Genomic DNA, 22,538 nt, shown 5'->3' with positions numbered 1-22,538 from the left:
GGTGGCGCCATTAGGAAGGTCGAGGAGGGCCACTGCCTTAGGCGAAGGGCTCCCCAAACTCCTCTCGGGGGCAGGACAGCGACGCCCTCCTCGGCCCCAGCCCCTCCTTCGAGGCGGGGCCAAGCCTTGGGTCAGTCGTCCGGAGTTTCCGCCTCTCTCTTCGGGTCGAGTCGGACGGAGGGGACGGCCGCTCCCAGCAAGGTAAAGGCACCGGGTGGGGGTGGGGGTCGTATGGGGGTGGGGGAGAGAAGGCCCCGGAGGCACCTTTTGGGACCTCACCTGCTGGTGAGATCCAGAGATTACTTGGGTATCACTTCGCCAAGGGCTCTTGTCGCGCCTCAGAGACTGAGGCTGGACCCATCCACTGCCATAGAATGCAGCTCAGGGTAGTTCGAACTGCATGAGGATGATGAGAGTGATGATGATGATGATGATGCAGCTCAAACTGCATGATGATGGTGCTGGTGATGTTTATTTATACCCCGCTTTTTCTCTCCACAAAAGGAGACTCACATTAAAAGCATTCCAGTATAATGTAAAAGCCTAAAATATACTAACATTAACATGGAATGGAACATCAATGTCTTATCGAATACTTTCATGGCTGAAATCACTGGGTTGTTTTGTGTTTTCTGGGCTGTCTGGCCATGTTCCAGAAGCATTCTCTCCTGACCTTTCACTGGCATCCTCAGAGGTTGTGAGGTCTGTTGGAAGCTACGAAATTGGGGTGTATATATCTGTGGAATGCCCAGGGTGGGAGAAAGAACTCTTGTCTGTTGGAGGTAGGTGAGAATGTTTCAGTTGGCCATCTTGATTAGCATTGAATGGCCTCGCAGCTTCAAAGCCTGGCTGTTTCCAGCCTGGGGGAATCCTTTGTTGAGAGTGTTCCTGATTGTTTATTGTCTGGAATTTCCCTGTTTTTTATTTACTGTTATGATTTTAGAGTTTGTTTGCACATACATCAATGGTCTTCATTCAAAATGAGCAGTTCAGATCCTTAGAACTGATTTTAAAAGTGCTCAAAGCTATTATTTGGCAGAGTGGATCCAGCCCAAAATGGATGCAATGACTGCAAGTGCCTCATCTTCTTCTTTCGCCCTTTCACTCATTCTTTTCCTAAGAATTATTATTATTTTATTGACACAAAAGCACAGTATGTCACAGCAAATGAGATCTATATGCTGGATTTCGTATCACAAAATTACAAGTTGAACACTTCCCAAGCATCTAGGACTGTGTGATGTATTTTCAAATGATGCATGCAGATCCAAGTAAGGTGGCCTTTTGCAGTTGACAGATCGTGACTTTGTCAATGTTTATCGTATTATTATTATTATTATTATTATTATTATTATTATTATATAATGCCTCATCATCTTCTTTTGCCCTTTCATAATAATAATAATAATAATAATAATAATAATAATAAGTATGCCCTGCTTTTTCTCTCCACAAGAAGAAAGCCCTACAAATGTCATGTGGTCACCATAAGTTGACACATGACTTGAAGCACACGTGTATACACACTTATTGTATTGTGGGAGCTGTGTCTATCCTGCCTCATGCTGTGTATATGCTGTAGAATTAATGCGGTTTAACCCCACTGAGGGAGCTGCAGTGGTGCAGTGGATTAAAACACTAAGCTGCAGAACTTGCTGACCGGAAGTTCAGTGGTTTGAATCCACGGAAGGTTGGCGGTTTGAATCCTAGGAGCGGGGTGAGCTCCTGTTGTTAGCCCCAGCTTCTACCAACCTAGCAGTTTGAAAACATGCAAATGTAAGTAGATCAATAGGTGCCACTTCAGCAGGAAGGTAACAGCACTCCATGCAGTCATACTGGCCTCATGACCTTGGAGGCATCTACATACAATGCCAACTCTTCAGCTTAGAAATGGAGATGAGCACCACCCCCCAGAGTCGGACACAATTAGACTTAATGTCAAGGGGAAACCTTTACCTTTACCATAATCCCACTTTAACAGGTATGATTCAACAATATGGGATCCTCGGGGTTGGGGTTTGGTGAAACACCAGCACTCTTTGGCAGAAAAGGTGACAGACTTTTTGAAATTCTATGCATGACTCCATAGCATGGCGGTAAAGTGGTGTCAAACAGCATTTATGCCACCGTGTCAATGCATCCCCAGTGAACCAAATGGGAAGTATGCCAGTGGTGTAACTGCACAGTACATTTAAAGCAGTTTGACATCACTTTAACGGTTAGCATTCCTAATTTTTGTAACCTGATGGCATAGGAAAGCAACTACACTTTAAAATGAATGTAGTATAACAACACCTTAACTGTTCTGGCTCAATGCTATGGAATCATAAGAATTGTAGTTTGGTGAGGCACCAGCACTCTTTGGCAGAGAAGGCAAAACGACCACTCTCATGATTCTATAATACTGAGCCATGACAGTTAAAGTGGTGTCAAACTGCATTCATTCTGTAGTGTAGATGCACCTCTTATAATTCATGTAGTACTTCACCCACTCAGCTCAAGATAGAACTCGTGAGAAACAAGTGGAATGTTTTCCCGAGATACTAGAATTTGATTGTATGTAGCTTTATTTCCATCCTGCCTTTTTTCTAGAACCAAGAGGCACCTCAGCTTAAGCGGCTAAGGGGGGAAAGGAAGGGGCCTGAGGCTGTTAGGAATTGTGGGAGTTGAAGTCCAAAACACTTGGAGGGCCCAAGTTTGCCCAGGCCTGATGTAGATGCATCCAATGACCTATTGCTAGTACAGTAGGATGGGTAGAAGTTGACAAGTGGAAAGAAATTAATGATGTGGCAAGGAAGGACAACAGCCAGGGAAGAGCACATTTCACAGCGACTGCTGTTTTATTTTATTTTATTTTTAAAATGCATATCTATTCATTTGATAGTTTTTAATGCCCTTTTATATAGGCAGCTTCACATTGCAGGCCTGGTCCATGCACAGGGAGTTTCAGAATCACTGTTGATGGCATGAGAATCTGGGTTAAACCAAATGGATCAATGTTCCACCTCGGAGGTTAAGATCGTCTGGAAGGCCCTGCTCTTGGTCTCACCTCTTCCGCAGGCACTGTTGGTGAGGACAAGAGACAGGGCCTTCTTAGTGGTGGCCCTTCATCTATGGAACTCCCTCCCCAGTGAAATAAGATCAGCTCCCTCCCTCCTGACCTTTAGGAAAATAAAAACCTGGCTATGGGATCAAGCTTTTGGTTAGTAACATTCCATCAGTGCAATAAGTGAATACAAAATAGGATGATGATGAATTGAACAGCTTATGATCTTGGATTATGATTTTGGACTATATGGTTTAAATGTTGATATTTTTAATGTTTTGGGTTTTAATATATTTAAAATATTAAATATAAGTATAAAACCCGGTGGCGCAATAGGTTACACCCTTGTGCTGGCAGGATTGAAGACAAACAGGTCGGAGGTCTGAATCCGGGGAGAGAATCCGGGGAGAGTGTGGATGAGCTCCTTCTGTCAGCTCCAGCTCCCATGTGGGGACATGAGAGAAGCCTCCCACAAGGATGGTAAAACATCAAAACTCCCAGGCATGCCCTAGACAGCATCCTTGCAGATGGCCAATTCTTTCTCACCAGTAGAAAGTTGCAGTTTCTCAAGTCACTCCTGATACGAATATATATAGAGAGAGAGAGGTGGGGGAGGGAGGGTTTATTTTATTGTATGTACTTATGCAGCATTGAATTGTTGCCTATTGTGAGGCCACTCTGACTCCCCTCCAGGGTGAGAAGGGCAGGGTATAAATGTGGTAAATAAATACATAAATAAATAAAAATTTGGGGTGCAGTCTATACCATTGAATTAATGACATTTCACCCCACTTTAACTGTCCTGGCTCCATGCTATGGAATCATGGCAAATGTGGTTTTACAGATTTTATCCTTCTTGGCCAAAGAATGTTGGTGCCTCACCAAATTGCCACTTCCATGATTCCCTTGCATTGAAAGAGCCATGGCAGTTTAAAAAGTGGTGTCAAACTGCATTGATTTGATGGTGTAAATACACCCGTGGAGTTTTTGTGCCATTTTTTACTTGTTGCTGCTGCTGTGTGGATGTTGCATTTCATTGTGTGAGGCTTCTTGACAAACTGGCTTGCTTTATCATACGGGCAGCAATCCCCTCCGTTGCTGTCTTTAAAACCGAAAGATGTGATCCTTGTTGGCTTAGTTTATATTCAGACTTTTCTGTTGGAACAAGAGTTTGTGCTAATCACCTAGGAGCAAGGGGACATTCCACAACCATGACTGAATAGTAGGCCTGGGTAACAACGGAAAAATTTGTTTCTAAAATCGATTCGTTTTTGGGGGGGTTTTGCGTTTCGTTATTTAAAATAATTACAAAATTTTCCTTTTAAAAAGTTCGATATTTACGAAATTTCGTAAATGTGAAAAAAATTACAAAACATTAACGAATCGATTTCCGAAACAATAACGAATCGATTCGTTAATGGCGGACGCGACCGCGAAATACGCTAAAAAACCTCCAAAAACTTCTGAAGCTTCCCTCTCCCTCTGTTGTTGACTGTTGGTGTGATATTATAATTTTTTTTCACTAATTAAACAAAAAACTTGCCCCAGACATGCGGAAATAATAACGAAACGACCTCAGAACAATAACGAAACGAATACAATAACAAAATACGAAGCATTTACAAAACGTGTTTAAAAATTCGTTTTTTTAAAAATTGCTCGAGAATGGTTCGTTATCGTTTTGTAATTAAAAAAAATAACGAATTATTAACGAATTACGAATTAACGAAACGAAACCGCCCAGCCCTACTGAATAGTTTGTGGTACATGCATATTCTCTCTTTCTCTTTCTCTTGAATCTGGCAGTCTAGTCCTTTCATTACAAGTCCCCCCCCCCCCAAAAAAAATCCTGTCTTAGCCTCTAAGAAAAAAAGCTTCAGTTAAAATGGCAGTCACTTTTTCATGTTGGTTCAGAGATATTTGTGATTGGCAGATGTTTTGTTTGCACCATCAGGGCTTTCTCATATCTACTGGTTAATGAATAAAAAGCAGGCTTGTGCTCTGCTCTTTTCTTTTCTTTTCTTTTCTTTTCTTTCTTTCTTTCTTTCTTGAATCTCTGTTAAAAAACATCAAATTGAACAGTCCATCCAAATGGACAATTCCTAGAGCTACCAGTCAAAAGCTGTTGTTCAGCTACATTGCCTTTCTCTCCTCTATTTAAAAAAAAATGTGTGTGTGGGGGGGGGGGGGGCGCTTGGGAAAATGACATCATCTGGATTCATCTTGAATCATGTATTTAAGGCATGTCAATCACACAGTCAAACTAACTAAAAGTCCCAGGTTTGAATGGGTCTCCTTTTCATAAGATAGAAAAGCATTGTTTCCCCCTCAATAATGGTAGACATTTAGTAGATTTGATTTGGAGACATTTGAACAAGGCTCTGGGATGTAGGGGGCTTCTACCTTGTAGAAACAACAACAACACCAACAATAGTAATATTTTATTTATGTTCCAGCCTATCTCCCCGAGGGGACTCATAGCAGGTTGCAGCATATGTACAAACACAAACACAGGCAAAAATTCAATGCCTTAATGCAATGAACAGAAATTCACAGATAAAGGCAAAGGCTTCCCCTTTCATCTCCGGCTTCTGGAGGCGGTGCTCAAGTCCAGCTCTGGGGAAGGTGTTCATCTCCATTTCCAAGCCGAGGAGCCTGCATTGACTGTAGACACCTCCTGGTCATGTGGCTGGCATGACTCCTTGGAGCGCCTGTTTGCCTTCCTGCCCAGGTGGTACCTATTGATTTGCTCACATTTGCGTGTTTACGAACTCCTAGGTTGGCAGGGACTGAGGCTAAGAGAGGGAGCTCATCTGGTCCTGTGGATTCGAACTGCCAACCTTCAGGTCAGCAAGTTCAGCAATTCAACAATTGTACCCAGTGCCACCACAGTTTGATAGCACCTTATCTGCCATAGCTCAATGTTATGTCCTGTAGTTTGGTGAGGCACCAGCACTGGCAGAAAAGGCTAAAGACATTGTAAAATTACAAATCCCATGACTCCATAGCTCTGAAGCATGGCAGTTAAACTGGTGACAAACTGCATTCATTCTACAATGTAGATGCACTTATAATCATCAGAAGGTTCTACCTCCTGCAAAGACTTTAGCTTTGGGATGAATAAGTCATATAGAATGCAATTCAAATAAACTACATTCTATTTATCTTTTTCCTCTCAATGGAGTGTGTATGAGAGAGAAGCTCTAATGAACTGTGCCATGAAGAAATTGTCAGATTTTCAAACATTGTTCTCCCACTTTTAGCTGTATATAGAATTTCAAATGAGTTTCCACATTTCAGACTAGGTACCTCATGGTGTGAGCATCCCACTGTGTTCTGCTACAATGGAATGTATGAACAGAAAAGACACAGTTCTGAGTATGCCATTCATCTTTTCTTGGTTTTTTTTTTTTTTTGCAAAGCAAAACATACTAAAGTAGCACCAAACCAGTGTGGTATAGCAGTTTGAGTATTTCTGTGGGGATCAGAGTTTGGCCTTGAAACCGATTAAGTGACCTTGGGAAAGTTACATTCTCTCAGCTTTAGAGGAAAGCAAAGGCAAACCCCCTCTTAATATATCTTGCCATGAAAAAAGTGATCTGGCTCTGAAATTGTGGAACAGTCTTCCTTTGGACCTCTGGCTGGAAATCCATTTCCTTAAGTAGTTAAATACTTCCTTTTTTGATTGGCTGGATTGGGCTTCTGAGTTGTTCCTAAGGTTGCTAAAATTGGTAATGACAGGTGGAATTTTGGAAATTTTACGTTTACTTTAAGCCCTTCATATGGAGTTTGGATCCAAGCCTGCTGGATCCATGGATGCTTTTTTTCATGTCAGGAGCCACTTGAGAAACTGCAAGTTTCTTCTGGTGTGAGAGAATTGGCCATCTGCAAGGACGCTGCCCAGGGGACACCTGGATGTTTTGATGCTTTACCATCCTTGTGGGAGGCTTCTCTCATGCCCCCGCATGGGGACCCGGATATGACAGAGGGAGCTCATCCGCACTCTCCCCAGATTGGAAACTGTGACCTGTCGGCCTTCAGTCCTGCCAACACAAGGGTTTAACCCATTGCACAACCAGGGACTCTGATGGATGCTCAAATCTCACTATATATAACAGTATAGTAAAAATATGTCCTTTATATAAAATGTCAAAATCAAGGGTTGCTTTTTGGAATTTTTAAAAATTTATACAAGCTGCAAATCACTGAATCTGTGAATACAGAATCCGTGAATTGTATTATGTTTTATTAACTTAAAATGTTGATATTTGATATCCTGCCCTTTGGTGGAAAGGATGTTTCAAATAAACACTGTTGTTGCTGTTAATGAAAAACTTGTGTCATATAGCTCTCATCTTAAATCAATGCGGATGGCAAAAAATGTTAAACATCCTTTCGGGGAACTTGCCAAGTGTTCTTTAGCAAACATGGGGTTTTTTTTTAACAGCATAGTCCTTCCTGAAATAGTTGCTGCTTGCTTATCTAAATCATATGGGGGACTGGAAGAATCACTCCCTTAGGGCTAAATTCAGTGTCTTCCTTGTTCTCCCTTGTTTCCTTCTGCAGTGAGTATTCTTGCATCTTTCCTGTACAACATCCTCTCTTGCTCTTCCTACCAGCTTATTCACAGGGAGGTGCCTGTTATTGCTGCCAAGCGCACAAAGACAAGCTGGGTTGGCTTATTACACTAGGGCCCGAACTGAGTCACACTAAAATAGTTCAGTAGAGCCTATTCTTCTCCCCAAAGATTTCCTCCAATCCAGTCAGTTGCTGACTGGCTCTAGATAGAGAAATATAGTGTAGACCTGGTAAGCAAGCAGTTCTCCCTTTTCCCAGAGTCGCTCTCCCAACATTCAGTTATGTTTCTGTAAAACTCAGGGGACAAGTAAAATAATCAGCAGTGGCCTTGGTTTGCCAAGTTGAATGAATGTGGTCATTGTCTCCATTGAACGGGAATTTATTCCATAATCTAACTTGAGTGTAAATCTTGCTGAGAAGTGGGGAGGAGAAAAGACAGCTTGTATTGCAGGGTTTTCATGACTTTCAGCTTGGCTTTCAGAAATGATTTAGCTCTGGAACTTAAGGTATGGTATACCAAATGAATAAACAAAAATGCAAATAATAGACGTCCCTTCAAAGCCAATTGGCTAGTTAAGCCATTCTAAACAGCTTGCTTTGCCTTTTTGGATGTATTGTGACACTTTATTGGCTCAATTGTAGTGCAGCAAGGTTTTGTAAGTACTGGGTTCTTCCCTGAAAATGCTTTTTAACCACACCCACATTTTGAGCTTGTTTCTGGACTTTTGATGAGACTGGGGGGAGGACAGAACTGAGTTGAAAGCAATAGCTGGAATTGCAAGGGTAAATGGAGACAGAGATAAGAAAGAAGCTATCTCCTACACTTACTATCATGACAATCCTTGTTGATGTAATGCAACTGTTAGGTAAATAATTGACCATCCTTGATTTACCTTAATGTACAGCTACACTCTAAGTTAAAGGGGTGTAAATATGGAAGGTATGACTGAATATTGCTAAGACAAAGCAATGTAAATTGGTACTGTTTTCTTGTGGGTTGCTGTCATCACTTCCCAAAACTCTTCAATTTACCGCTAGTCTAAAGGTTTGATGCCTAAGGCCCCATCTACATGGCCATATAATCCAGATTATCAAATCAGATAATCCACATTATCTGCTTTGAACTGAGGTCCCTTCTGCACATGCTATAAAACCAGGAAGTAACTAGGTTAAAAGGGGGGTGGCTAAACAGTGTTTAGCCAGTGCGAGAGGGATCAGGTTAAGTGACAAAAAGCATGTGTTTCAAAGGCACACTTATAATCCGATTCTGGTAGAAAAATATGCACCTTGCGTGACTGCATATCCCTGCAGTCACGCAAAACACATGCTTTCCTTCCCTCTCCCCTGTGTAGACTGCCCCAATACACGTGCACTTTTAAAAAGCGTGAAACAGCAGATCAGCTGATCAGGCTGTCAGATAGGCACACAGGTGGTTCAAGGGAAGCACAAATGGAGATCAATTTAGAACTCTCTGAAGCTTTTCCTTTTACACTTTATAATCTTAAACAGAGCTTAAATTAACAATTGGCAGGAAAAAGATCGGGTGAAAGTTGTTTTTGTTTTTTTTAAAAAAATCCCTCTGTTATGTAGTGGACTGCATATGCACACATGTGAATCTGGCTACATTTGTATTAAGATATTTGCATGTGTCCAGCGCATAATGGAAGGAATTTTTTAAAAAAAACTTCCGCAGGATGTCTCCCATCCACCCTCCATCTTGATCTGCTTCAAAAGAAGACTGCGAGGGTGGCAGGGGACCATATTCCTGGACTGACAGGTCTGTATTTGGACCTGCTGTCACGTCCCAAGATTTCTTTGTCTTAGATGCTGTCTGGAAGCATCCTGAGTCTACACTGCCGTATAATCCAGTTCAAAGCAAACAATCTGGATTTTATATGGCAGTGTAGATGGGGCCTTAGAGACTTGTTTTGTTTTTGATACAGCCTATTGGTTCCTAGTAGAATTGCTACAAATATGAAAGCAAAAGTTGGGGATGTATGGGATATTTTCTCTAATAGGAAAGTAAATAAGTGAACTATGTGGGAGCTGGGTGCAAGTTAACTATAACATCAACTTAAATATGTCCTCTTTAGATTATATTGGGATGCTTATCTGTCCAAACAGTCTCTCAACTTCTGTTTATTATGCTTATTTTTCTGGCAATATATGCCTAGATGCAGTCACAATTACATGCTTTGCCAAAATCACGTCATCTGGATCAAATGTCAGCCACAGAGATCAATACAAGGGCTGTGAAAGATGGGAGCCATCATTTTCCATGTCTGTTGCTTTTCTTGCTTGAGTCAATTTGTCAAGTTTCATGCTGACTATATCTGAAATCCTAGATTGCAGTTCAATATCCATTTCTTTTCCTCCTCCCTGCCTTGTTTAGAGTGCTCTGTGCACTATGTTTCCATTGGTTGCTTTTGTGTTCAATCTTGGATAGACTTGGTTTGGTCTTGTTTGCAGTGTCACAGTTGGATTCAGCTCTACAATCCATTTATTGAATTGGAAAGTTTACTTTGGGGCATGTTCCTAGGTATTTTGTGTGTGCTCTGAAGAAGCTGATTGTTTATTGCTGTTATCTTTTTCTGCTTACAACTTCTTACGGTGAAACATCTTCACTTCTGGGATTTTGTTATTGACTCTGGACTGGCATACTTAACATTCTCTATCCAGAATTTCTAGGTTTGGTCAGATCCTATTCATTCATTGGACTTACAGAGAAAGTATTTTCTTGATAATTCTCTTAGGGCCCTTTTAAACAGACTGTATATCCCAGGATATGATCCCAGGTTTTCTGTTTATCCCAGATTATCTGGCAGTGCGGATTCATATAACCCAGTTTTAAGCAGAAAACCTGGGATCCAATCTTGGAATATAGGGTCTGTCTGGAAGGGTCCTTTGTAGGTCTATCAGCATCTTTTAATTCTCTCTCTCTCTCTCTCTCTCAGGCTATAACACTGAATTGATTAGTTGTTCATCAGTTTTTTTCTAAAAAGTTGATTAACCAATCAAAGTGATGCATTCTTTCGTAATAAATACTGTATGTTATTGGTGGTGTATTCTCAAGCTTACATGAATAAAAGAGGGAGATTTTATCTATAACAGGAGATGCCCTTATAACTCGTTTTGTCCATTGAAATTAAATATTTTGATCAGTTAAATGGCATCTCTGTTCAAAACAGCTAGTATACATATTTCTGAGTGGTACAGAATTCTTCATTACACTAAATCTTCAAACCATACTAAATCTACCATTACCATCTTAACATTCAGATAGAATTCAGCCAAAACCTTGACATCATTCCATTATCCAGTCATGTTTTCCCACCTTACTTTAAAGTATTTGCATTTAAGAAAAGATTTTTTGGAATACAAGAGTACTGCCTATGAAGGTTGGTTGGTTGGTTTTATTGAATGCACCAAGTGTCTGCCTGATACTCTGCATTGATGCTTCTGCAGAATGAGCTATGGTAATGTGCTTAATTTACTGCTGTTGTATGCCTTCAAGTTGTTTCCAACATATAGTGACTCTGAGGAAAGCTATCACAGTGTTTCCTTGTCAAGATTTATCCAGAGGGGGTTTGCCTTTGCCTATTTCTGAATCCGCTGAACATGGATTCAAACCCTGATCTCCTGAACTGTAGTCCAACACTCAAACCACTACCTGATGGTAGCTCAATGTGTTTATTATTCTGTAGTAATCTGCACAAACCCATTACACTGTTTTCTTGGCAAGATTTGTTCAGGAGGGATTTGCTTTTGCTTTCTTCCGAGGTTCTGAAACAAACTATAAAATCTCACTGGAAGATTTCGAGAGTCCCACATAACTTCTAGAGAAAGTGGATTTTTGGTTTTGGACCATGGATAAGTGACACCATGGATATCGACTCCCTGGATAAGGGGCTCCTACTCTATATAAATAGCAATGGTAGAGCAACAAGGAAGCAACATTGGGAGATTTTACCCTATGGTAAATAATAGCTGGTGGGAACATAGTTTTTATTCATGTGGCTGGGATTACAGCAGAAGAAAAGATTTAAACTGTTACCTTACCTACAAAGCATCCATACAGCCCATGTCCTCTTTGCCCTATAGCTATTTATGTTTTAAATCAACATGCACATTAATTAGATTCATATTGTCACATGTAATTTGGCCCTTTAACTATCACTTTTGAAATGCCTTCTGTCTTGAAATTCCGCTGAAGTAGGCAGTAGACTATACAGAAGTAATTTGAATTGATAACTGCACAATGTATGGCTTAACAGTTGTTTGCATAGCCAAGAATGATTGGCTGTAGCAGTCAGAAATTGTGTGATGGTAGTCTTGGTAAGACAGAAGAGAAATATACCTACATTGCTTCGCTGATAATCGCTGTGTGTTTTCCAGGTACAGACAGCACCTTTCTGACACCGACAGTGCTTTGTCTCTTAAATAAGGTGCTAGGGGGCAATTTTCTACCCCACAAGCTACACCAGAGCCTCCGCAACTGGGGTGTGTGTGTGTTTTCATAAATTCCCTTTTGCAGGGGTAAAACATGATGTGCAAGAGACCTGAACCTTGCCTTAAAAAAGAATTGTCATTCATAATGGCACACACACAGGAGTGGAAATTCCTATTTGGGTTTTTTCTCTCTCCCAGGATGGGAAACAATGTTCCAAGGATCACATGTAACTGAAGGGGTTACTTGATTCCTATTCCTGTTTTCCACTGTCAGTCTGCTGGCTCCCAAGGGGTTGAGCTATTTTTTGCTAATACATAGTCGGCCCTCCATAGCTATAGATTCTGCATCCATGAATTCAGCTACCCATGGCTTAAAAATATTTGTTAAAATCCAAAAAGTGAACCTTGATTTTGCCATTGTATATAAGGGACACATCATTGTAAATAATGGGACATGGCTACTGATTTTGGTATCTGCACAGATTCCTGGAACCAAACCCTAGTAGATACTCAGGGCCCACTGATTTCCTAGTCACATGAGATGAGAAGTAAAGGGTCCATGCAAAGTGTTGGTCATTTTATTTAATTTAGATTTTTATGGCATTTGTTCCTCATCTCTCAACACACCAGGGTAGTGCATAATGAATAAAAAAACACTTAAAAGATTCAGTACTGTATGTAACTAAAATCATTTTGATACACTCTAAAACTCCTCTCTAAAATAGATGTAAAACCTGGAAATTAACAAATGACCAAACAAAATAACATAGTCTTTATTGTCCACTGGAACAGAGGAATGAAGCCAGCTGATCTCCCTGAGGCAGGAATTCCGTATCTGGAGCACTAGTCCAGAAAAAAAGACTTGTCATGTGTGCCCACTAGTCTGACCTCATGAAGTGGTGGGACATATAACTGCACATTCTGCAGTCCTGCTGCCTATGCCTTTCGTGGCATGCCCATGAGTCACCTGCAACCCTAGATTACTTCCTTCCTTAGGAACTTGTCTAAAATCTTAGGTCATAGATGACTCAAGGGCATGTCATGAGTGGCACAGGCAGCAAAAGGACTTATGTTCCTGGCAAAGGTGTGGCATCACTGTTTTATCCCCCTGTAGTGCTGCTTGACTATGAATTCTCAGAATAGAGCAACCCATGGAACTTGTGACAGCTGTGTAGCAGTTCTTCACTTGGATTTGATCCTGCTGTCTTTATTTGACTGTCTTCCTGCTTCAGAAGTATCCCAAGCAGGAACCCAGGATGTTTTGTTGAGCTCCTGGTGGACTGCTGTTCATGAAAGCTGTGTTGCATTCAGTGCAGGGAGAATTCCAAGTTGACTAGGTTTTGACATAAGTCAGTATCTAAGTTTGCAAAATCCATAAGTTCAAACCAAAACCAAAAACACTCTCAAAGCACCGAGGTAGAGATTATTTATACATGTTGAATATCCCTTATCCAGAATTCTGAAAATCTAAATACTCCAAAAGTGTAAGGCTGAATGAGATCCATACATTGCTGATGGTTCAGTATACACAAATTTTGTTTCACACAGAAAGTTTAATGTATAAAATTAGTCAAAATATTGTATTAAAGTGTGTGTGTGTGTGTGTGTATGTATATGTGTAAGGTGTATATGAAACAATAATGAATGTCATATTCAGATTTGGGTCCCATCTGCAAAGTGTCTTATTTTGTATATGCAAAATCTAAAAATGAATCTGAAATATAGAATAGTTATAGTCTCAGGGATTTTGGATAAGGAATACTCAATCCAGGCTTGCCAGGCATCTTGGATTTTAAGGGACAGTCCCTTATTTCTGGAAAAAATGTCCAGCATTCCTAGGGATCACTGTCTGGGACGTCCTGGGCCTCAACTAATGAGGACCCCCCCCCCATCTCCTCCTCCTCCAACTCCTTCTCTTAGGCAATTGACATCCCTAGCCCCCAGCCTTACCTCCTCCTCCTTCTCTTCTTCTGCAGCCCCCACCCAGAAGCCCCCTTCTCGCACAAACCCTCATCTCCTCATTGGATGTCCTTATTTTTAAGGCAGACACCTGGCAATCCTGACTCAGCATGTCCATTTTAATACACTTTGCAGGGATTCTTCTCAGTGTTGGCCCCCCAGCTACGGAACACCCTCCCTAGAGGAATCAGATTGGCCTCCTCCCTTTTAACATTTTGGAAAAAAGTCAAGACTTGGCTTTTTGAGCAAGCATTTGCAAATACAGTGTAACAGACATAGGAAAGTGGAACGACTGGACGATATGATTGGACAATGTTTTTAACAAGGAGATTCTAATGACACATGTTTTTATGGACTTTGTTATGGTTTTATATGATTTTAATGCTTTTTATTGTATTTTATGGTCTTGGTACCGACTGTAAACTGCCCCGAGTCGCCTGCGGGCTGAGATGGATGTTATATAAATATAGTAAGTAAATAAATAATACTGATTCATTTTTTTTTTATTTACAGCATTTTTACCCCGCCTTTCTCAACCCCCCCCCCCGGGGGGGGGGGGACTCAAAGCAGCTGGATCTTGAACTATGGAAAGAAAGACAGACAGACAGACAGACAGACAGACAGACAAACAAACCATCAGGCAGGCAGGCAGACACTGATCTTTTCTTTCTTTTTTCTGGCTCCATGTCTTATCTATACAGTTCCAAGAGACAGATAGATAGAAAGAATGGTTTGTTCTTTCCAGATTGACTTTCCTGGTGTTGCATAGGAATGCTTAACATTCCAGAACAACATTGCCCAATGATTTAAAGCAAGGGACCGGCAGGAAAAATATGGCCTTCATTGACAGCTGAAATACAGCCATAAATTGCCTCCCTGAAAAATGAAATAAAAATAAACAAGGTATCTAATGCCAATAATCCATCCATAGACATTTTTACTACAGCATACAATTCTCTTGTTTTCAATATCTTTATGTTCTTTCTTTCTCTGAACTTTAAGTCGCTGAATGCCAGACACATGAGTTGGAAATACTGAGTTGCTTACAAAATTAGCAAAAAATGTGTTTTTAATGCACTGGAGTTTTCTAAATGTTTTCAAACATGACCTAGTTTAGCATGATGGCTAAGAACCTGCGATCTTAACTGTAAACTCAAAAGATTTTTGTTTGATATAAAGTGCTTATGTGTCGGAAACCAATCTTATTGGGGACTTCTGGAATCATGTGGAGCCAAGTTCTAATTTATATCCAGGTGCTTGGTGATGCCAGGAGCAGGACCTACATGCTGCCTAGATTTGTGTGGATACGCAAGCCTGTGAATAATAGCAAACCTTATTGAAACGAAGGACTTCTAACTCCCTGGTCCAGTGGTTTTCAACCTGTGGGTCCCCAAATGTTTTGGCCTACAAATCCCAGCCAGTTTACCAGCTGTTACGGTTTCTGGGAGTTGAAGGCCAAAACACCTGGAGACCCACAGGTTGAGAACCACCGCTCTAGTCATACTGGAGAACCTAGAAAATGTCTAGCAAGGAATTATTTTGTTGGATGTGAATAAATGAAACTGAGGTCCTATGAATGATGTGATTTTGATAATTGGATGACGTGATTGTAATAATTGTTGTAATTTGTTTAATGTTTTAATCCTGTGTTTTTAATGGCAATGTCTTAATTTCATGTTTTTATGGCATTGAATTGTTTCTGTTGTTTAAGACTGCTCTGAACCCCCTTTGAGGTAGAGAAAGGTGGGATACAAATGTTGTACATAAATAAATAATATGAATGCTGGGTGCATATTGTACTCTGTAGATGGCCAGTACTTCCATTCCTTAAAACTGTTATCTTGTTCGAATGTTATTTGTTGTTGCTTTATTCACTGAAGTAACTTCTGTCTTACAGTTATCTTATGAAAAAGATATCCCTGCATTTTCTTGCTTTCTTCTGTGGCTGCGAGAGCCACAGTGGATTTCCATGGCTGAGTGGAGATTTGAATCTTGTCTTCTGAAGTGCTGTTCTAATACTCAAACCACGACACCACTCTGCCTCTAATATTTAATACAATTTGGTATAAGACAAAGATAATTGAATCATAGAATTAAATTGCAGTAACATAAGAATTGAAAGAGATCACAAGGGCCATTCAGTCTAATCATGTGTCATACAGGATCAAAGCAATCCCAATAGATGGTTATCCAGCCTCTATTTAAAAACCTCCAAAGAAGAAGACTCTACCACACTCTGTAGTTGGCACACTCTTCTCCTCCATTCATTCTGCATCATGAGAGCAATATTGCAGTGTGGAAGAGATAAGATAATCTCCTTGCCAAAAGAATGTCATTGGTATTTTATTAATGTTGTCACAAATCCCAGGGGAATGTGCAATTGATTAAAACTCTGGAAAGAATACAAGCTGGCTGTGTCAGGGTGAAATCCTACAGGCCCTTTTCCTTTGAGAGACAATCCGAGTTTCCCAACTACACTGACCATTTAATGCAGATAGAACTGCTTTATATGGTCAGCATAGACTTATATAATGCAGTTTAACTACATTGTCTATAGAGATGACTAGCACTATTTTGTAGAATACATTCAACTAAAGCAGATGAACCAGGCCTGAATAATTGCTTGCCATCTCAAAATGGACACTATTCATTTGAGCAGGACATGAGAGACAGCAAATTCCACAATCCAGCAAAGTTTGGCACATACTCAAGTATCTATTAGCCAGAAAGTTTGCCAGGTTTCACTGAAGTCATAGAGGGGTCGGGTTTCCAAATCTTTTGCATTTGTTTTTAGGAAATGAAGCCAGCATGTGATTTGGCCCAGTATGCTAAATATATATGTGTAAATGGGGTAGGTTGAAGCTTTCCAGAAAACAAACCTGTGTTTTGGTAAAGAGAGGGAAAAGGATAATAAATTATAAACTAGTTTTCTAAATAACAGTGACCTCAAATTTTAACCTGTTTCTGGGTATATTTGACCTGCTGGTTCCAAAAAATGGCACCAATTTTCCCCTATCAGCTCTAGTTTTTGAGATACAGAACATATGCCACATACTAGTTACCATCTGTTTACCCATAGAAAACTGTGATATATCTAAGATATTAGAGCTGATGTGGTCTATTCAATGCAGTTTTCAGGATCAGTACTCCAAATAACCCCAGGAACAGGCCTAAAAACCAGGATACCAAGAATTTTATTTTGTAATGAACTAATATTTGACTACTGAGTAGGCTTGTGCATAGATTCGGGGTGGTTGGTTCCCTTCGGCTAATCTGGCTTGGTTGGATGGTCATAACGGTAAGGACTCGGTTGTCACGCTTTTTTGTTCATAACAGGACCATGTGGCAGCCGATCATGGCTCCTCCTCCTCTATTCAGCAGCACGAGGTACGTGGAGAGGCTGCTGCGTGCTGCTCACATGGGGTCTCCCTGTGAGCCCTGCCTGTTGGGCCAATCAGAATAGAATGCTGTGAGATATCTTACACAGGGCTTCCTTAACCCCATTGCTCAAACCCAGACTTCCTTGAAAGGAAGAAAGAAAAGGGTGCCAGGAAGGATGCTTCCTTAGCACCGTTCTTCAAATCCAAGTTCCCTTGAAAGGAAGATAGGAAAGGGTCCCTGGAATGGAAAGGGGTGCCTCGTATTTCCCCCATTCCTGCCAATGGGCTGGATCTTCCCGGACCTTTCAGCTACCTAGCTGAAAAAAGATTTTTCCATTAGTCGATTTTCAAGAGGCTCCCAAAAATGGATCTAGGTACCCAATGAAATCCAGATACCAAAAATGGATCGCCCTCCAGCTGTATTGCACAAGCCTACTACTGAATGCAGCCTGTATGGAAAGCTTGACTAATCAAATGCCAGTCTTCTGTAGGTTACAGAACATATGGTATGGGCAACATCTTCCAAGGTCTACTGTTTTCTCACATCTCAGACATGCATGCTTCTGTTATGGTCAATATAAAGCTATTAAAACTTATTGATTTCTAAATTGCACCAGAATTTGCCCCTTAATGCAAGCTTATTTTCTGTGATATCAAGGTGTTGTCTTCAGTGAGACTCATGGAACGACAAATCAAAAATAAGGCAGTCTCCTGGTGTCCACACTACCTGATTGCTCTTGCTGCCAATAGGAGCGAATTAATATATCACAGGCTTTCTGCCCATAGATTGTTTACCATGATGTCCCAATGCAATGCTCTGACCCGTCTCTACTTTGATAAGATGAAGAAATAGTGTTCAAAGGTTATTGAACTGATTTTGGTGGAAGGGAGGAGAGAAAAGCTAGATCTCTTAGTTTGGATATCATGAATAACAAATCCTTGGACAGAAGGTGGTGGCAAAAGGCAAAAAATATACAGATTATTTTTCCAATTGTTGTGGGAGGATAAAACACCATGAGTGAGCACACTGCCTCATGTTACTTTATCCCCAAGAGTATGCTGATACATGCTGTTTTGCCTTGTTTTATTTCATCAGCATTCTGATTTGATGTATTGATGTTTTATGCATCAGGTACACTGGTGTCAGTGTGCCCAGTGTGAAACAGAAGACTGTTGTCATTAATTAGATTTATCAACAGAACACAAGATATGATTTATTGCTGTGTCTAAGTTTGGGAGAACAGATACTGAACTATGTTGCAGATCATATATTCTGTTGATAAAATTGCCCAGATTTGTAAAAGGTAAGAACTTGTGTCCAAGATGAGTCACATATTCTTCAACTGAGTTTATGTTGATTAATACCAAATTAATCAGTGGTGAAAGCAAAAATATATTCTCCAACTGTTCCAATTTGGTCAAGACAATCTCATTAATCCTCTGTCATCCAGATTTTTCAGATAATCTGGAAAATATTATTAAGGAAGTGGTCTGCAAACACTTAGAAACAAATGCGGTCATCGCTAATAGTCAACATGGATTTATCAAAAACAAGTCATGTCAGACTAATCTGATCTCTTTTTTTGATAGAGTTATAAGATGGGGAATGCCATGGATGTAGCGTACCTGGATTTCAGTAAGGTCTTCGACAAGGTCCCCCACGACCTTCTGGCAAACAAACTAGTCCAATGTGAGCTAGGCAAAACTACGGTGAGGTGAACCAATTTAACTATTGGTTAAATGGACGAACCCAGAGGGTGCTCACTAATGCTTCCTCTTCATCTTGGAAAGAAGTGACGAGTGGAGTGCCGCATGGTTCCGTCCTGGGCCCGGTCCTGTTCAATACCTTTTTGTTAATGACTTAGATGAAGAGTTAGAAGGCAGGATCATCAAGTTTGCAGACAACACCAAATTGGGAGGGATAGCCAATACTCCAGAGGACAGGAGCAGGATTCAAAATGATCTTGACAGATGAGAGAGATGGGCCAAAACTAACCAAATGAAGTTCAACAGGGACAAATGCAAGATACTCCACTTAGGCAGAAAAAACGAAATGCAAAGATACAGAATGGAGGACAATGCCTGGCTTGAGAGCAGTACGTGTGAAAAAGATCTTGGAGTCCTCGTGGACAGCAAGTTAAACATGAGCCAACAATATGATGTGGTGGCAAAAAAAGCCAATGGGATTTTGGCCTGCATCAATAGGAGCATAGTGTCTAGATCTAGGGAAGTAATGCTACCCCTGTATTCCGCTTTGGTTTGACCACACCTGGAATATTGTGTCTAATTCTGGGCACCACAATTCAAGAGAGATATTGACAAGCTGGAATATGTCCAGAGGAGGGCGACTAAAATGATCAAGGGTCTGGAGAACAAGCCCTATGAGGAGCGGCTTAAGGAGCTGGGCATGTTTAGCCTGAAGAAGAGAAGGCTGAGAGGAGATATTACAGCCATGTATAAATATGTGAGAGGAAGCCACAGGGAGGAGGGAGCAAGCTTGTTTTTTGCTTCCCTGGAAACTAGGACACGGAAAAATGGCTTCAAACTACAAGAGAGGAGATTCCATCTGAACATGAGGAAGAACTTCCTGACTCTGAGGGCCGTTCAGCAGTGGAACTCTCTGCCCCGGAATGTGGTGGAGGCTCCTTCTTTGGAAGCTTTTAAAAATAGGCTGGATGGCCATCTGTCAGGGGTGATTTGAATGCAATATTCCTGCTTCTTGGCAGGGGGTTGGACTGGATGGCCCATGAGGTCTCTTCCAACTCTTTGATTCTATGATTCTATGTTTTTTAAGATGTGTGAATTTCTTTCTCCTCTTCCCATTTTCACCCCTTATTTTTTTCCAAACCGAGTTCAAAGGGCAAAGTACTTTCAATTTTTATCTGTGAGACATTGACGATTATGCAAAACTAAAAAGCATATGCCAAAAAGAAGGCAAACGAATGTATTATGATTTGTAATGAAGTGAACTTTTGATCTGGCAAATTTGTGTACCACAATACTTTCATTAATCTTGATACACATAATACTCTTGGTTAATCCAATCTGCTGTAAGGGATGCATGAAGGCTGCAGGGATGTGTATGGCTATTGCTTTGTGCAAACTGATCTGCAAGAAAAGTACTCTTATTTTGAACTTTCTTTTCTCTGTGGAGCTTTGTAAAAATGACTTGATACTAAACAGTTTTAGAAATCATTTAGACAGCTTTCAATATGTGCAAAGGTTTAAACTTATTGTGTAGAATGTATTGTCAAAGGCTTTCATGGCCAGAATCACTAGATTATTGTAAATTGGGCCATGTTCTAGAAGCATTCTCTCCTGACTTTTCACTTCCATCTATGGCAGGCACCTTCAGAAGTTGTGAGATTTGCACAAAACTAGGAAAGTGGGGTTTATATGGTATATCTGTGGAATGTCTAGGGTGGAAGAAAGAACTCTTGTTTGAGGCAGGTGTGAATGTTGCAATTGGCCACCTTGATTAGCATTGAATGGCCTCGCAGGTTCAAATACTGGCTGCTTCCTGCCTGGGGGAATTCTTTTGTTGGGAGGTGATTAGTTGGCCCTGATAGTTTCTTGTCAGGAATTCCCCTGTTTTTGAGTGCTGTGCTTTATTTACTGTTTTGATTTTAGATTTTTTAAATACTGGTAGCCAGATTTTGTTCATTTTCATGGTTTTCTCCTTTTGTGTTGAAATTGTCCACATTTATTTATTTATTTACTTCAAATGCTTGTGGATTTTGTGTAGATTCTGAAAAATAGGAGCTGAAGTCTATTCAAGGAATTTACAAGTCAGAGAGGGGACATAGTCTATTTCTGAGCAACATTATTCATGCCCCAAGTATTTTCTGGTACGAATGTTACAATCCTTAAGTTAAATCTTTGATTGCTCAGCCTGTGTTTCCTATATTATTTATTTCCTTGTTTAGACATCACATTTAAACTTGCACATTTCAGTGTTTGGCACATGTGTTGGTTACATCCTATTTGGATTACGGTAGTTTAATGTGTGGTGTGTGCGGCCACTATAGTTCATCAACTATAGTAGGTCCAAACTGCTTTAGCTACACTGGGTCTGGTTACATATTCACTAGCTAGTAGCGACTGCTTCATTTCTGTGCACAATGGGAATTGTAGTCCCAAAAAGTTATTTTCCCAAGTTTTGCACCATGTCAGCTGTTGGTCAAATGGGTAGTACTTGGCAGAGAGAGCTTCCCTGTATATATAGAGTGAAAGCTGGTGAATATGATTTGGCTAAAGATCCCCATTCAGGAAGAGGCACTTAGACAGCCATCCTTTGGGATTCCCCCTGCCTTCATTTCTCTGAATTCCTCTTACTTTCTGTTTAATTGAAATTATGTTGACAAATTTAGTCTCCCTCCCTTCTGTGCCTTTAATCGCTGCACCAGATTCAGAAATCCAACAGATGCAGATGTTTCTACTGTGGAATTGAAGTGAAGGAGGAAATGCCAACTTATTGTTGAAGGCTTTCATGGCCGGAATCACTAGGTTGTTGTAGGTTGGCCATATTCTAGAAGCATTCTCTCCTGATGTTTCGCCTGTATCTATGGCAGGTATCCAACTGCCAACTGCCAAATCTGTGACAGTCAGGCAACTGTCACAGGGTGATGCTGAGGAGGCAACTGTTCAGTACATTTACTGGGCAAATCTAAAGACAAATGGTACTGGCACTATCATTTTATAGAATCCATACTCTTGAAGACCAAGAGCATAGTTTCTTCAAGGCTTGCTTGTGATCTGTGTGTAGATTGGGAGAAGTGAGAAAAGGGTTTGGAAATAATGGAATCCTGATGTATGGTTACTAGCTTGATTGTTAGACTACGGGTCTCAAGGAAAAGATGCAAATCCCGACTTGGCCATAAAAATCCACTGGGTGATACATCTCAGAAAACCCTGTGATGCCTTAGAAAGCCACAGGGTCATCATAAGTTAGAAATGACTTGAATTCACACAACAATAACAACAAAACTCAGTCACAACTCATTTTTTCATCATTGTAGAAGTTATAATTATTTTCCAACTGCTCAGTGACCAAAATTACACTCCAGCAACACAGTCTCTACAACAAAAAAAAACAGATGTCCTTGAAAGCCGAATGTATTATTTAA

The 22,538-nt window shown here is 40.6% G+C and overlaps 1 protein-coding gene across 2 annotated transcripts in view; it reads left to right on the top strand.

The window, feature by feature from the left end:
* The first annotated feature begins 96 nt into the window (after positions 1 to 96).
* RHOC (ras homolog family member C) overlaps positions 97 to 22,538 on the top strand; it is a 44,927-nt gene continuing 22,485 nt past the window's right edge. Inside the window, exon 1 of one of the 2 annotated variants that reach the window (XM_060772686.2) lies at positions 97 to 201. The gene's annotated coding sequence lies outside the window, so the exon portion shown is untranslated. Of the gene's footprint in view, positions 202 to 14,595; positions 14,677 to 22,538 lie in introns of those variants that run through there. The other variant, XM_067468084.1, reaches the window with a different exon arrangement.

The sequence above is a fragment of the Anolis sagrei genome, chromosome 4, assembly GCF_037176765.1.
Source record: "Anolis sagrei isolate rAnoSag1 chromosome 4, rAnoSag1.mat, whole genome shotgun sequence".
Classification (NCBI taxonomy): Eukaryota; Metazoa; Chordata; class Lepidosauria; order Squamata; family Dactyloidae; genus Anolis; species Anolis sagrei.
The sequence above is the reverse complement of the archived record's forward strand: the minus strand, read 5'-3'. Positions and strand labels throughout refer to the sequence as shown.